Source organism: Stegodyphus dumicola, chromosome X1 (genome assembly GCF_044657685.1).
Source record: "Stegodyphus dumicola isolate Sdum_Otavi_A_Nest chromosome X1, ASM4465768v1".
Lineage (NCBI taxonomy): Eukaryota > Metazoa > Arthropoda > Arachnida > Araneae > Eresidae > Stegodyphus > Stegodyphus dumicola.
The window spans coordinates 168,917,755-168,936,155 of NC_140780.1; the positions used below are offsets into that span (position 1 = coordinate 168,917,755).

The following is an 18,401-nucleotide window of genomic DNA, read 5'->3' on the forward strand; positions in this document are numbered from 1 at the left end:
ACAAAAGCTTATTTTTTTAGTAATAGGTCAATTCTATCTTTAAAAAAGAAAAGAAAGCTCTTCTGGCTTTAGCTTTTTTGAGAAGGTAATTTGCAATTTTCAGATTACTTTTAAAATCTTATTCAATCTTAACTTCTACAGAATGGAATCGACAGATCTAAAAGTCATTAAATGACCATTAAGATATTGTTGTTCAGGTTAACACTATAGTTTTATTAGTTATGACTTTAAAAGTCTAAAACCGCACCTCAAAGCCTAGTAGATGGATTAACATCTGCCGACTGCGTATAATGTTAAGTTATATGCTAACTTAGGTTTAACATTAAATTGCATGTTAACTGAGGAGATCCTTTAACGCACAAAAGACATGGAAGTCATTTACAAATAAGTCAAATAGCGCATATTCTAAGAGCAACTTTTACATAATATAGACAATCAAAACTAACAAAAATAACAAGCAGACCGAGATAATTATTTAAACCAAAGCACTACTAAATCAAGTCCCATTAACTTATAAAGTGATATATAATATATAACCCTTACGTGAAGTATTATCAACAGTCTCCTGCGATAGAATATATCTTCAGGCTTAAATCTTGGAATATATGAAACTTATGATTCCATTAGGAAAATTTCAACAAAGGAGGTTATTCTGTTTAAAAACCATACTTCTCTCTGAGGACGTTCATGCTTGACGGCAGGGGAATTATTCAGACGTAGGCTGCGTCAAATAAGTAAAAAAAAAAAAAATAGAAGACATTCAAAGCTCACCGACTATCTGAAGGAATAAAGCAGTTAAGGATATAACTGGTTTAGAGTACAGAAATATGCTGCAGAAAAGAGAAAGATGTGTTAACCTTTATATAATTGGATGATTATTTTCCCCTTAATATACTTTAATGGAACCCTTGTTTTTCTCTTCTAATGGTGAAGTTTTGTTCGGTCCTTAAGCATACACGTGATGACACTTTCTAATAAGGGCGAAAGCAGCACGATTTGCATTATGTTACAGATACGTTTTCAAGGTTCCAAACTTTCGCAGCGCCATTGCCAATTTATCTTGACTGCATTATAATACAGAATGCTGCATGACTTAAAAATGAGTGCGTGACAATTAGTTTGACTTTTTATTCAGTATTCGAGAAAAATCAAATCATTTTTATAGAATTAGAAATAATAGCTGTGTGTGTCTGAAACGTGAATATTGTATTTTAATAATACAGAGCATATTCCTCGTTCGACCTATTAGCGCAAAGAAATGATTCATTAATCATTTAAGTGATTTCTCTCCCAATGTTCCTCAGCTTTTTCATACTATTATTCAGTGCTTTGAAAATAGATTGCAAAAATATTATCATATTTTTATTTTAAAACTATATTTCCTTTAATAAAACAGACATAAACTTATGTGCTATAATTAAAAGATAAATCAACGATTACAGTACTGATAAAGTATAGAGTGAAGTTATTCTTCCTACTTCTTTTTCCCCTTTTGTTGTAATCTAGGAAAATTCAAAAAATTCAAAAGATTGCAAAATTCAAAATATTCTCTTTTCCCACTTATCTGCAATCTTCTTTATTAATTCACAATCATCTGGTAGAATTAAGCGTAAAAGTCTAGTTTTTCCTCACATTGTCTCCTTTTGTAAGCCAGATTAAAAAGAAAGAATTTCAGGAAATCTTTCGACGTTAATACCTGAGTTACATCTTCATTGTTAAGAAAGAAAAAGATCAGTACAGCAGAATTAACAATATAACCGACAATAACCAAAATTACGGCACGTTTAAAGGTCTAAATTTAAATGCGAAACTTATAAGATGAAAGAAATATGTAATGGGCTAACAGTTTAAAACCTTAATTAAAGAAAATATTTGTGTTCTGTTTCTGTCGTCTAACGTAAGAAACCTTATCTAACCAATAAATAATCCAGAATACGAAGATTAATTTATGTGTCGATGTGTTAACATTGCAAGTATTGTCCATGACTTTCAGAAACAATTTATATTGAAAAACGCTATATTTATTTTGGCTCATAGCTGAAACGGTTACTTTACATCTCTGTTTGTGTAAAGTGTGGCCTATGATCATGTTGGTAATTCGAGTGATGAAAATTCTCTTAGTTTTAAAACAAGTATGGTGCCCATGTCCGACGTCTTGGGTTAATTGCTTGTTCGAAGAATATTAGTTTTAGTGAATTGGAGGTTCAGGCTTGGATGAATTTAGACAATTATCTTCCTGTCACACTCTTTTCACGAAATAATTAAGCATATACTGGGAAAGGAAAAAGATGATAAGGAGGAAAGAAAGTATAAAGATGGAGAGGGCACACAGAATAAGAGAGCTACGTAGAAAGAAGCTGATGAAGTATTGCAGACTTTCATACGATTTGTCAAGCAAAGTTCGCCTATGTCAATACATGTTATGAAACTTCATTGTTTACTCAGCGAATTTTTAAAACTCCGCCGACATTCTCGTAAGCAGGCAGACATTCGAAGTTATATGTCATCGCATTAAGAAATTCATAACTTTCACGAGGTAATATCTTCGGAAATTTTTAAATGTTGTTCAATTTTATTTTTCTGAAACATAAAAATCATGCTTACAAGTTTTAATTTTTTTAAAAAAAAGTGTACGATTTTGATATCATTTATTTAACAATGATCGATAGATCATAAAATACGACTAACGAACTTCGTGTGTTGTAACTTTTACAATTGGCGTCACAAAACATGAATGAGTAAGTTTTAGAAATACATATTTAATTATCTGGAAAAAACTCTTATTCAGAATTGCTGAAGTCCTGTTGCTACCGGTTGAAAGAGATTCTACTGTATATCACTTTGCTTTTTGAAGGAGAGAAATCTACTTCGACGCTGAGAATGATTAGGATTATTTAGGTTACATCAAAGCACACGAGGACAATCTGCTGAAGAAAAGGAAGGCCTTCGTGGAGGACTCTTTAAGGAAATCTAGCTCGTAAGGAATTTACACGTGGGGGAAAAAAAAGACTACTACGAAAGTAAGAAAATCTTGCACTTCCATATATATATATATATTGCCTATCTACATATCAAAATGAATTTATAAAGTAAATATAGCAATCAAATGCACTTTTGTTATCAAATAGAAAGAAATCTGGCAAAAATAAACATCGACAAATAATTAAGGCATAGAAATAGTACCCCAGCTCTTCTTCGCCCTTCATTATTATTATTATTTATTTATTTATTTTTTATTTATTTTTATTTTTATTTATTTATTTATTATTTATTTATTTATTTATTTATTTATTTATTTTGTTTCCGCGATACCCTTACAAACACAGACATTTTAAAAAGCGGGAACTCCGCTGGTAAATAATTACATTTCAAAGTGTAGTACATGCAGTTTATTGTAAAACCAAAACGTAGATTGCCATAAAATAAGTCATTTAGCAGACAAATTATTGAAAATTTGGTGTTAATATGTTATTGTGTTAAAATAATTATTATAATAAATATAATTATTCCGTCTACCATTGCATTGCTTATTTTGCTTCAGATTCTCTAAATAATACAAATGAACTAAATAAACATATATAATACAAATGAACTAAAAAAACGAAACAAAACATTGTTGCCTCTTAGTTAAGTTTAAACACCCAGAAAGAAGTCATTATTCACATTAAGAGCTCTCGCCTCGTAAACTCTTAATGATATATATTTAAGCAAATAATTCTAATAATCATTATGCTTTATTTGTCCTAAGATGGAATTTACTTCAGTTTTTTAGCATTAGTTTTGCAATTTATAATTTGAATCAAATTTGTTATTCATTTTTAATATTTTTTCTGATTTGTTATTGAAGTAAAGCACTTTATAGTGATTTTCTTTAATAATAAACTACCTATATATCATATATACTCGCGTATTTCAACCTTTTTTAAAAAACAATTTTATCATCTAAAAACAGAAGTAGGAAAATTACTTGCTATATGTCATTTCAAAAGAGAGAAGGATTTAAGAATAGCTTAATAAAAAAGCATACTTGAATAGATGTACTAATATTACTCTGTTAGACATTTTAAAGAAATCAGTTACAGTTACAGTTCTTCGTTTCTAATCTTTTCAATCCCCTCAAATTTCATATTGGCAAACAAGTTTGGGTTATATGTACAAACAACATTCCTTTTTAGCTATGCAATTTCAATCGAAGATTCTTATTGCCAAAAATTGCATAAATTTTGGATATCTCTAGGGAGAGTGGTTAGATTAGGTTATTTAAATACAGCAAAGTATTCAAGGGTCATCTCCCTACGGGAAGGAATGCCTTAATTGAGAACTTTCTAAGGAAAATTCGTTCTTATTAAATATTACACATGGAGAAAAACCAGGAAAACTATCCATGTGAGGAACCCGCTCACCTGGTTCGAACCCCTCTAATGAAGAACAGAAGAAAATTTATCAAATTTACAATTATACAAGTAAATCAATGTTCCTGAATCAAATGTTTAATAAAGTTGGGACGGAATACCAGTAAATATGGTACGTGGCATCTTCGGACTTAAAAAATTTACCTTGTTTGCTTTTCTTCCTAAATTTTTGTTTCTTTGCTAATCTCGGAGCATGATAAACGCCTTTGACAAAATATTACTGATACTGGAAAAGGGTATGAAAGGTATTAGAGTCAAAATACTTTTGTTGATTTTTCTTGCGCTCTCAAAAGAAGTAGTTTAGAAAGTCCTCCACGAAGGCATCCTTAGGTAGATAGCCCTCGAGCTTTGCTGTAATCGCATAAACCAAATCCAAACCAAAAGAGGTATTTCTTCGAGTCAAATTCAGTACTAAAATGTCGCATATTTTCGTCTAAGTAACTTTCTCATTCGAAGTACATATTTATGCATGCAGCGATATCTGCGATTTGAGTTATCTACGGTTTACAAAGCAATTTACAAAGCAAAACGACAAGACTGATTTTAAAAAATAAAGGCATAAGCCGTTCTTAAATTGCAAAACGGGCGCCAAGCAAATATAACTGCAACATGTTATAAGATGTGGCCTAAATATACAGGATACATTTTCCCAACTCAATCCTGACCATGGGTTCAAGTAACGCATGCGCAGTTCGAACCAGACTTACATTAGTTACATAATTTTTTGATGGAAAAGCGTGTTTTTTATTGTTCTGTCATCCTTTTATATCGTGTATTACTCTTTTTAATTTGATGGATAAGAAAAAAGTAAACATTTGAAGTTCACTGCATTAAATGGATTAAAATTAATACAAGTTATGGAAATAATCAAATATCTGGAATATTTAACTTATTTCAAGCATCTTTAACTTAAATTCAAATACTACTATTTGGTGTTACATTTTCCTGTGATTATTTCAAGTGAAAAGAATATATTTCAAATCTTGTGTGCTTTAAAAATGCATGCTTAAAAGCTACTGTATATGTATTCGTTCCTCGGTTTTTCGATTTCTACTCAGAAATAAAAGCACCATAGAAACAAAAATTAATACAACTTACTTTTTGAGCTGTTTCTGATGTCACTCAAAACACCATGTTTTTGCTGACATCTCGGAATAATAAAATCACGGAAATTCTGATATATTTCTTTCCAGGATAGTAACGCACCATATACACATACACACACACGTCTTTACAACAAGCAATAAAACCACTTTCTTTTTATGCCGCGAACAGCTGCTTAATAGCCAAAGGCGTTTTACAAAATTCTTCAGGCATAACTTCGAAAAACATTAATGTTCTACATGGACTGAACGTGATGTAAGGTATGTTGTTGTTCAAAGTGAGAGTTTCATGGAGCAGATACTTTGTTCAGCATCAACAATCTGATAAATGAAGACTGCTGAAAATATGCACAGTGCAAAGTTTGTCAGGTTCTTTCAAAAACGTCGAAAACAGTGTACCGTTTTTTAATTTGATACTTTGAAGTATTGTTCCATAAACACTAAATTGCTTTTAGAGCAATGGATCTATAAAAAAACACATAGGTTCTCCAAAATTTTGAGTTAATTTTTCCGTTTGCAAAAATTTTCAAATAGCGCAAAGTAAATTCTAAAATAATGTAAATACATGCGTATCTTCGAAAACGTAAAATAGTAAACACAGTCAATCAAAAATTTGAAAAAAAGGAAAATGCTTTTGAAAAGTTAATAACTAACAAAAAATCGGTAGGTGTCCACAGCAGAAAAACAGCATATCTTCTCTCAACACACAGTGCTTCCTAAACATCAGTAACCATCAACTAACTTTTCATTCGAAAGTTTGGCCTTTCAATGCTGCTTCCCTAGCAGATAGATGTCAGACGATTCATCTCCGCAAAACGTCATCGGTCACTTCAACCAATAGAGATTCACCTCCAAACTTCTACAGGTGAATGCGCTGCGTTATTTTTTGTTTTTACATTGACTGTTATCGCCTTTTGGCGATTTTTCTTAGCCTAGAGTTTCAGAGTTTTTTACGAACGTGATAAATGCGTTGAAATATCTCGAATATAGTCACATGGAAGATCTAAGCCAGCCGCAACCGGTGTGCCGCGGCACACTGGTGTGCCATGAGTAGGATATAGGTGTGCCGCAATCAAATACATGTATTTGATATTTTGCAATTTTTTATCATGTATCTAATACACAATTACAATTTTTTCCTTAATAATATCTGTTTTAAATGTTTTTATATATTTCACTGTTGTGTGGTTGTGTGTGTGATTGTAAGTGTGTCAGCATTTGAATATAAAACTTTTGTATTCATTGAAGCAAGCGCAGGTATCACATTGATAATTATTATGACTGCATATAAATAAATATGTTATGGTTTTATAATTGTATATTTTTCAAATTAAAAACAAAAATTTATTGTAAATTTTGTGTATAAATCAATACGTATATACATTAGCTTTTGGTGTGCCACGAAATTCCAGAAAGATTTTTTGTGCGTCGCAGGTGAGAAAAGGTTGCAAAGCACTGATCTAAGCAACCAGTACACTTTTAGTATTTTTTGTAATAATTCTTACGGTATGTTCCCCCCCCCGCGCACAGACGCTCTTGAATAAACTTCATATGCCATGGCTATTATCTGCATTGCCTATACAAAGGAAAGGAAGATTATTAATGAATAAAAATTTCAAAAATAGGGCTTTCAACACTCCCTAGCTTTAACAACACATCATACATTCAAATTTAAAATAAATTATAAATTTGAATAAAAATTGCTGTAATGAAATATTTGTAAATATGAAAAATACAGAATTGAAAGAAATAGTATGTGTAAGAAAATGGAGAAAAAGCTTTACAAAATTTTTTCGAAGTTACTTGCCCAGGCCTATTATTTATAGGTATGAATATTCATACAATGAGAACCCTGCAGAGCGAGTCGGCCGTTTCTGTCCGTTTAGGTGTTCCGTTAAGTGCCTATTCCATAATGATAATACATTCGTTATTGTCTTATATAAAATATCAGGATAAAAAATACATCCAGCAATCATAATTAAGTTAGATCTAGTGAAAACTGCCTTACATTTTAAATTATTGACAGGTTTTAACGTTTTAAATAATTATGCTTTTCAGCTTAAAATTAAATGATTAAGTTTTTCAGCTCAAATTACTTCCTTTTGGCCCCCAGCTGAAAAGTTAGTGTTCGAACTGCCTATATTCATTTTTTGAAAATATTTAAAAATAATGCTTCATGAAAGTTAATTTTTACGCATTCATTTATTTGATATTGTTAGACAGGCCTATGATAATTAAAGTAAGTTGAACGCAGATAGACTAAGTTACAAATTTCCCTAACGCAAGTTAGAAATTCATTTTGCAAGCAGTATGTACTAAGTGTCAAGCATTGCAGTATGTACTAAGTGTCAAACATTGCAATATATTGCAAGCAACAATACTAAGTGTCAAAAACATAGTAGAACGGCCAGATGAAGGCAATTTTTTTCTAGAATGCCCTACAAATTAGTATAAAACAGTCTTCACCTACAAATTCTTCTAACTTGCTTTGTTCTACAAAATGGAATATCATTAACTCTTTAAAACACATTATCAAAAAATTCTTTGATTTCTTTTATACGCATATGCATTTCAAACATCTTACTAAGATATAATTTTTCTCTAGCAACTATGTTGGAATTCGTTAGTTTAAAAAAATGAATGAATAAAATAAAATTTTTAAAAATGTATCTTTTATTTAGAGATTAAATTATCTCCAGATTACGTTGGCATCTCTTTCTATTTCTTCCTAAACTGCATCAAAGCTTCGGCCCACCAGTGGCCGAGCGGTAACGTCGCTGAACACTGGTAGTTTGGTCCGAGGTTCGAATCCTGCGAACGAGCTGGCTGCATGGGCGTTTTCGTGGTATTCCCCATGTGTAACGTGTATACGAGCCAGTTTCCCTTAAAAAGTCCTCCACGAAGGCATCCCTCTCTTAAGGCAGATAGCCCTCGAGTGCTCTGCCGTCGTCTAATAAAACCAAAAACCAAGCATCAAAGCTTCAACTCGGTTTGTATCTAGAATCTAGCATGAATTCTCCGTCGTGCCACATGCAAACATGCTTTAAAGCTCTAACTTAGCTTTTGAAGTTAAGAATATCTTAATCTAATATTAGCAGTTAATAAGTTATCTAATATTAGCAGAGTTTTTCCAAACTTTTTGAGTCGTTACATTATGCGTATCAACCACGCAACTTCTAGAGTGTTGTTATTTGAGAAAGATCTTTAATTTATAGCTCAAGTCTTAGCTGTTTAACAAGTTCTGTAATTTAAAAATAATAAACATGATTCTTAACGATTTAAATCTTTAGGCCCTTTTTTAAAATATATCCCATTGATATAAATTTAAAAACCCTAATTTTTAAAAACTGCAAATGACTTGAGGGCAACAAAAATATCTGGCATTAGAAACATCTCTTTTTAACTGTAATAATGCCACGAAGGTTCATACAAATTATCAGTTGGATCTATTATAAATTAAATGTATTAATTAAATATATTATCTAAAAAATAAAGATTAAAATTATTCAGCAGTATGTTTACTTCTTTGAATTGCTTTGTTAAGCAGTTACAAATTGATTAAATACGAAAAGTAAAACTATTGGGTTTTGCGTTGTGGCTACGCTTGCTAAGTTGCGTGGAGGATAAAAGTATGAGAGGATAATGTAATGTGACGCAACGATCCGAAAAATCTACAAAAACTCTGATAAAATGTTTCTAACGGCAATACATTCAACAGATAATTCTTATGAACAATTGTGGAATTATTGTAGTTAATGAAATATATTTCTAGCGTTATATATTACGGACTTCAGTAGAGAATAATGGCTTGTTTTAATTTTTTAATTTAATTTATTTAATTTTATTGATTAGTTACTTATTTTCATTACTTTTATTTTTCTTTATTTATTTATATTTTATTTGATTTATTTATTTTATTCATAGGTTTATTTTATTTATTTATTTATTTATTTACATTCATATTTTTTACTTATTCTTATTTATTTACTTATTTATTTATTTTATTTAGTTGATTACCTCTCACCAACCTATATACATAATTAAGGGAGGTAATGTTTTCGGTTCAAAAATTCGGCAATTCAGTAAACAAGCGCAAACTAGAGTCCCCACAACACATTTCTGCTGTTTTTACCATAATGATTGTCTTTCTATGTGCAAGTGTGTGTCAGTTTTTTGGTCCGTGATAACTCCTATATCAAATTTTCAAAAATTTCCGTTTTCCATATTTAAGCTCTCTGCGTTCATATAAATAGTTGATTAGATGTTTTCGAAAAATTGGACAGCCGAAAGGTAGTACTTTACTTCAGGCCCACAATACGTTCTAATGGGCAACTGGAAGTGGTACTTCATTTGAAGCCTACAGCAGTTTGTAATGAAAAGCAATATTAATATATAATCCAAAACTTTTCAGTTTCAATATTTAAGACTTTAATATTGAAATGGAATAACATATTAGATTTTGGTTAAAACTGATAAACTGGAAGTGATACTTTACTTGAAGCTCAACAGATTTTCATGACGAAATATATTATGATATAATCCAAAACTTCTGATATTTTGGTATTTAAAACTCTTATATGCATATACTCGCATATGCTACAATAAGGATTGAAAACAATATATTAGATTTTGACAACATAGTATAATAAACCGGAAGTTCTATTTTACTTGAAACTTTTAACAGATTTTCGAGGAAAAATCCAGAATCACTGCAATCAGTTTGATCTAAAATAACACAGCACATTTTGAAGCTATTTCTGTTATATCTAGGCATTCTATTTATTCACATCAAGCGGTAGAAGAAATGATTTTTGTAACAGCGTTTCATTTGGAGAACTTTAAAACTCTTGTAATAGAAGCACGTTACGAAAAATTGCTCTTAATATTCTCTTGCACTGTTGATGATAATGAGGCACAGCAGAAAACACCAAATTCGAAAGCACCAAAAAACATATTGCTTTACTTCCTACTGGTTCCGAAAGTTATAATTACAAAACCACTCATACAAAAAATAACGAGCATTGTTTGCTTATACTTAAAAATCGCGGAGATATTCATGTAAATTAAAATGAATTTAGATTTATTCATAGTATAGGAATAACACAGAACATGATTAAATTATGGTAATCGTTTCAAAGTATTTACTTTAAATGTATTATAAACACTTACTTTTCTTTAATTATATTTTATTCAACTACCCAATTAAATAACTCTTTAATAAAAAGAAATAAAGGGACAAATATCTAATTATGTTGACACAAATTTAGATTAACCAGTTTTTACACATAGCTTAATAAAACATAACGTAAAATTTTGTATTACAGACCTTTCTATTTATTGGAATAGCAAATTAGATTTTTTTTATAAATGATTAACCGGAGGAGATACTTTGCTTAACGCCCATTGCTATTTAAAACATGAAATTGGTGGAAGTTCATGTACTAGCCACAGCAGATTTTTTTCAGTTGAATTCTACATTCAAAGCTAAATGAAATGAAAGTTAAGGAAGTGTCACGAACAGAAATTAAATATTTCATTTCTAGTTTTATATGGATGCAGAAAAGGTACGTTCTAGAATAACAAAATCTGCGTAATTAATTTAATTTTTCTTGCACTGATTATGAAGCTAAGAAAACTCTTGTTGCTAACAAAATGTGTTCCAAATAAAAAAAACTGAAAAAAAAATAGCAATGATTTCGATATTTGCCAGAAATGAAAGATTGTCTCATGCAGGAAATTAAAATTTAGCTCTATCAATGAACTAATTAATGACAATTTTATTTCATCTCTCACCACAAAATAAGTGGGCCTTTGAAATTAGCCCCAAGAGATCAAACATTAACTTGGCAGGTACTACCATTAGAACAATTTTGTCTGGCTGAAGTCTTTAACAATGGAGCTCTTATGACTGAATAAGTAATTACTCTGTTTCGAATAGATTCTATCCGTTTCAAAACAAATCGATCAAATTAATTTCAAAAGGAAGATCGAGGAAGAAATTGTTTCCACTTATGAAACAAGCTGTCGTGATATTTTTAGATGCTCTAATTCGTCTTCATTTAATAAAAATATAACACATTCCAAGGACAATGGGAGTTCAATTAAAGTTGCAAGGACAGCGTTCCGATTCTAGCTTGTGCAATGATGCAGAACCAATGTGTCCCTATTTTCTAGATTGATAGGTTTTTATTCTCTGTGAGCATCTTTCAGTCTTTCCCAAAGCTGACAGAATGGTCGAAATTGAGAGAAAAGAAACAGAAATCATAAAAAAACGTCGGATATATTTGTAATGGGATTGAAATTAGATTCCGCATCGTCTTTTAGAAAACGAAAACATTTCGGTAAGCTCACCGTTACATGAAGTGTTACGAATGCTTCAGAAGCATGACATTGCGAAGTTTTAAAAATAAATAAATAAATCATTAAACTTATTTCTAAGTTTAAAGTTGAATATTCAAGATTATTGAAACTCTGAAACCACACTCTACTCTCTTATCAGAAAAAAAAATGCCTTACGAGGGAAAAAAATGCTTCTGTTGATAGCAGTTCTTAATTCTGTTAATATATCTGAATCGAAATTAATTTGTTTGCTGAGAAAATTTGTTTATTTGCTTGCTAAGCTTTTAAAAGTTCCAGAATTGTTTTGTTTTAGGAAAACATGTGACAGTAAATTAGCTTGCTCTCTCTCTCTCTCTTCTTCTCTCTTTCATTTTAAAACATTACTTTCCGTTATATGGCATTTCTCCCGCTTTCTTGGTGTAGTGGTCTGCACGCTCAGCGCGTAATTGAGAGATCCGCGGTTCGATTCCCGGCGAAAGCGTGTAGAGACATTAGGTATTTTTTGGAAGCAGGAAAGATGAAAAATTAACAAAGCCTTCGCCGGGAATCGAACCGCGGACCTCTGGAATACCGACCCAGTGTACAGATCACCACACCACGAAGGCACGCCAAGAAATACCTGATAAGCGTTGCTAATTTTTCATCTTGCCTGCTTCCAAAAAATACCTAATAACTCTACAGTGGCGCACGAACTAAAAGGGTGTTGGATGATGATTCTCCTCACCCAGGATTTGGCGATTTGGGGATTGGGTCCCCTAAAAATCCCAGTCGCACTTTAAAAGGGAGACTATATAAGGTATTTCTCCCGCCTTCTTTGCGAGCCTTTGTGGTGTAGTGGTCTGCACGCTCAGCGCGTAATTGAGAGGTCCGCGGTTCGATTCCCAGGGAAGGCGGTGGCTCATTTTTCAATCGTTCCTGCTTCAAAAAAATCCTAATATCTCTACACAATAACTACTCTTCTTTGCCAAATTTTATAAAATCGCTGGAAGCAGGTCTGTATACCATTCTTTAATAAAGCTTCAAATGTAATTTGCTACATTGAATAGACAAACAGAATCTCTGAAAGCATCCTCTTAAGAATGTGTTTCAAGCCATAAACTAAGCAAAAATCGTTAGATTAATAATAAATGAATTTAATAAGTTAGTTTCATTTTATTTTAATCTTATTAGTGACCGACTAGATAAAACTGTTCAATACCAATATTTCTCCCAGGGTTCGGAACCAAGCTAACGTGCTAGTTGTATTGCCTTGTTTTGTTTCATGTGTTTTTCATGTGTAATGAGAATGCGAGATAGTTTCTGTTACCATAATCTACCACAGAAGTCTATTATATTTTGCTAGACACTGATTAACCGATTGCTTTGCGAGCACCATTTTGAGTTTTGACAAGCCTACATGCAAATCACATAAAAAAGAAAGCACTTACTGTTGCTACTTTTAGAAAGAGAAATTCAAGGTCATTTCGTTCGCGATGTGAAGTTATGACCAGTACTAAATTATGTGTAGTGTTCTATTTATTTTCCTTATTTCATGCGGATGCTGATAACTTTAGTAACTATTTAAAGCTATCTTGAAATTTTATATTAAAACTTTTTTCACAAATCCATAGTTTCGTTCCTAAAGCCTGTCATTATTTGTATAGCACTCACAGAAAAGTCTGGCATTTTTCAGTATGCAGGCCAGAAGACAGTAAATTCTATAGAAAGAAAAGGACGAATAGCTGCCACTTGTGAATGAGAAATGTGTTGAAAGAATGACATGTAATTGTTTCCTTTGCTGTTAATTTTTCGCCTAAGGGAGAAGAATACAGCATCACAGTCAAATATTTCTTATTTCTGCCTGTGTCACCCTAAACTAAGTTCTACCATAGTTTAATGTTTAGGCGTTTCCCTATCCGAGGAACAAACTTGCAGAAGAGGAAATATGCTTCCTCTTCTCACTCTTACCAATGCATTTGAAAATGAAAGAGTTCTTTCTCCTAGTGGCGAAATGCAGCCACATTTTACGAGAGACCGATTCCATCGGTTGCTCTGAGAAATCATGAAAAGCTGTTCAAAGAATTTCCACATGCAGCAGTTGATCATTTAACTGTTTTAAGCCACAAAATTGAAATAATGGGTACTTTTTAATTATCCAGCTAGTTTACGCACAGTTTTAAGTTTTTCCACCGGTATCTTGTAAGTTTTTGGATAGTATTCTTCTGAGCAGAGGAGAATTCCGATAAACAAGTTTCAAATCCAGTGAAGTTCACTACTCACCAAGTAGAAGGCGGAATCAAATCCACCCTTGTTCTGCCATCACAAAATCTCTCGAGTCTAAATTTAGAGAAAGGGCAATGCAATAAGAGCTATGTACTCTGGGAGATGTGCTCGCTTTTTCATGAAGAATAGTTTACTGGCTAAACCGGAACACTAGACATAGTAGTCAGCTGCTCAAGATATGGTTTTGTGGGTGGCTCAAGACTTTCCTTAAGTTCTTTCTGATTTATCGTTTCACTGAAAACAGCTCATCAGAACTACAGCGATCCTCAGCTGCCAAAGCGCAAATGAATGACATTTTCATTCACTCAAAAAAGTTTAGATATGTACATAAACCTAAACTTTTACACTATTCAATTCACAATATTTCGTAGAATGGTTGTGGAAAATTTCTTAAAATTACCGAAGTAATATTTTAAGTTTAAAGTTCTTTTCGTAACAGAAAAGATGAAAAATATCAAGTTCTTCAAAAAACAATTTTTTTAAAGTAATGCAAACACAAACGAAAGGCAAAGAAAATGTTGCCAAGTGTGAAAATTAAAGTACAAAATTAATCTTGTTCACAAACATTTAATAACAAACTAATAGGTTTAAAATCGTCTTCTGAACATCATCAAAAGTATTAAAATGAAAAATTCTCTTTTAAAGTTATTTATAGTAGCCTCTGTACTTTTAGACACCAGCTTCCGTGTTCATAAACAGAAACTTTCAGTTCCCTGGGTGACAATTTATTTTAATTTTTCTCTAAAGACTGATTTGTTATGAAGCAGCTCAATCTGGATCTGGAAGAGCTACTGAATTATTATACCAGTGAAAATAGTATTTCTTTGTTAAATGCTTCCGAAAGGTCGTTTCGCTGCAAAGCAGATCATCTTGTTCTCTCTTGAAAACACTTTGACTCCACCGAATTCGTTCTTTTCCTATGAACAACTACTTGTGCACGAGAAAGAAAGCTATATAGTAATACATTTTCAGGAATACGTCTCCAAAGGACGTTATTAATCTTGCATATAATATAATTAATATATATTTATGCAATAAAAATACGGCATTATTGTGATACGATGACTTGGTGGAACGTAAGCTACAACGGATTGGCAGTGGTTCTCTGCATCAAAACTTGAAGACAACTTGATTGCGTAGTTAGAACGATGGATGCATAAACCAAAAAACTTTCAGACATGGTCTAAATTTTACAAATAATTTTATTCCATAATAATGCACATTATCACTGTGGGTGTGCTATGCCACCCTCCCCCCGATTTTGTACACCCCCGTCTTCTTAAAAGACGAAAATTAGAAAAGTAAACTCTGCGTAGATAGCGGCAAGGCGACACAAGAGTCTAGAAGCAGAAGGGAAGGGCGAAGAGGGAGAGTTGAGACGCAATTAAGCTTTTATACCGCATTCCATTTTAGATCACATGGCAGTTAAATGTACAGGTGTTGGGTTCAGACTTCATCGATCAGAACGTAATACAGATTAGATGACAGATCTTTTTTAGTTAGAAAATTTATTGCTCTGTTATTTTTAGAATGAAGACAGGAGTTAATTTATTATTTGAAACATTTTTGAAAGATAGATATTTTATATTTTACATACTCCCCCCTTCAAGAAGAAAGTGGCAGGGTGAAAGAAAAGTTTGTTTAGAGAGAAAGTGCTAAAGCATTAGCAAATGAAGATAAATACTTTGAAAAATACAAATCCTGAAGTTTTGATCAAAATAATTATTTACATAATTGCAAAATATAAACTTTGATAATATTTTAGAGTCCTTTAAAACTTTTCATTCCAAAAGTCTATATAACGCTACTTGAAAAAGGGTAACTGAAACTAATATTAACCCATCATAGCTTGTCTTTACTATTGTATCTACTTCGATATAAATATCGCTAGTGAATTAATTACGTCATTCTTCCCTTCCCTAACTGTTGCTCTGCCAATTCTCAAATGCCTACGTAATTTCTTAAAAAAAAAAATGTACATAGAAATTTGTCATATTTAATTATGATTGAACAAGTGTCTGCCAAACTAATTGGATATGTGTGGAAATAAAGATCGTGATTTATTAAAAATCAGTTTCGTCATCGTCTCTACGCTTTCAACCGCGGAAATGAGACTGTCAGCTGATTCCTCATACGCGTTAAATTATGACATACATACACATATATATATATATATATGTGTGTGTGTGTGTGTATAAATATACATATATATATATATATGTGTGTGTGTGTATATAAATATATATTATATAATTATATTTTGTAATTATAATTATATTTTGTAATTGCGAAAGAAATATAAAAGAAACGATATAATAACTCTACATTCAAAAGTACATTTCATGTGAGTTTTTCCCCTTTCCGAAGAACAATGAAATACTTTGCTAGCCATTATATAAATTTCCGTAATGTGACGACAAAGTGTAAATTAATATTAATTCTAATTCAGATATGAACACATTTATAGACTTGACAACAACCAGTATCTCAGTGCAATCAGTTGCCCACTCTCCCATCTAATGATATAATCTGCTAACTAATTATAGCTCATTCTAACCTATAAAAGTTAAATCAAATTTCATTAAATAAGAGTATAGGCAATACGCTAACAAAACATTCTCAAGCTTCAATTTGCTTCTGCGCAGTGCGGTTGGGTAACGCTTAAAATATAAACCTTTAAAATTGTAGCTCCTCAGTTATTTTACTGATAAATGCCAGTGTTATCATATATTAACCCTTTCCGGCACGCTACCTTTTAAAGTCGGAGTTTTGATTTTAAAAAAAGATAGGCAGTCTAATTAGGCCTAGAGGAGTACACAAGTAAAATTTTGTGAAGATAGCACTTATCGTTTTAATTCTATGGGTGTGCCCAAAGTGGCACACTGATTGAACAGTTCGAAAAGAGTGCTGAAACGAGCATTGTTGTCAATGAACTGACCGATGAGATGCGGAGAAACAAAGAATACAGACTCTCAGTTGTCCTAGATTATCGGGAGCACGGTCTGGGCACACGTAGGGTTCGCCGTTTGATTTTAGGTAAGATTTCAAGGTAAAAATTTAAAACTAATATAGAATAAGGAAATTAGCATACAAGCAAAAAAATAACATAGAAATTTCTTTTCAAACAATTACTTTTATACCCCCAAAAAAATCTGGAAGATTTCTTTGAAACATCAGGGTCTTAAAAAACTAAACATGGCTAAAATATATGGACTGGTTTGTGTTGATCTACCATCTACTATAAATAAAGAAGGTTCAGAGTAACCTATAGTAACCTATAAATCCTTTTTCATTCAATTTTTCTGTGCGTACAGAAGGAAATTTTTAGTGTGTCCAGACCGGACACATTGTGCCTCAAAGGGTTAAATTCAAGCGCTTTGTTTTTTGTGCTAAGTTAATTTTCATACTTCTGGAGCACGTTACGGAAATCAGAAAAACAAAAATTAAAATTTTTAAAAATTTTTAAAAATTTTAATAGTGTAAAAAAGATATCTTCTCCTCACGACAGCAGTTCTTTTGTAGTTCTGGAGCATTCTCGCGTGGGCATGCTCGTGCCGCTGAGACTGTTCGCGAAGTGATAGACGGAGGATAGTTACTGAGCTATCTGCTGTTGAAACGCTGTTATCTTACAAGAAGGAATATTATAGTGTTAATTGTATTTTGTTATTAAATGAATGTGTATGAATGAATTAAATTAATATTCTTCCCGCAAGTTCCCCTTTCTACAAAAGAATAAGCTGTCACGATAGTTAATTAAATTTAAATCTTACAATTTTAAAATAATAGAATTCTGATATGAATGAGATGAAGCAGTTCAAAGTTATTAAAATTCAGCTGCAGGGAAATACTTTTGAAGAAATTTAATTCACATATCCATGTTATAAGTAATAGGGAAAGTACAAACAACACAGAAAGCTAATATCCTTCAACATATCACGCTTGAAACAAAATTAATAACGTATATTGATACTCTTGTTTAGTGCAACTATTCACACATTTAGCCACTGGATGAGGATGATTCACCTCATTGTCAAGAAGCACCATATAATCATCCGATATTAAGTTTCCCTTGTATTCACACAAGAGACAAATACATTTTTAAGTAGAGATGAACTTAGGAATATTTAGTAATTTTATATCCATAAAACTCATATTTTCCCATACCGAGCTTTACCAAGAAAAACTTACGTTGTTGTTGAAACGCCATTTAAGAATTTTTTAATTTTCATGGCACAATTCGTTAAGCAAAACAGACTAGCGAAGTCAAACGCAGAAATGTTTCCCT

The 18,401-nt window shown here is 31.9% G+C and overlaps 1 protein-coding gene across 2 annotated transcripts in view; it reads right to left on the reverse strand.

Moving 5' to 3' along the window:
* LOC118194027 (uncharacterized) overlaps positions 1 to 18,401 on the reverse strand; it is a 359,931-nt gene that overhangs the window by 316,248 nt on the left and 25,282 nt on the right. The window contains exon 1 of one of the 2 annotated variants that reach the window (XM_035365209.2): positions 5,511 to 6,274. The exons of the other annotated variant lie outside the window; for it this stretch is intronic. The gene's annotated coding sequence lies outside the window, so the exon portion shown is untranslated. Of the gene's footprint in view, positions 1 to 5,510; positions 6,275 to 18,401 lie in introns of those variants that run through there. 2 annotated transcript variants of the gene reach the window in all.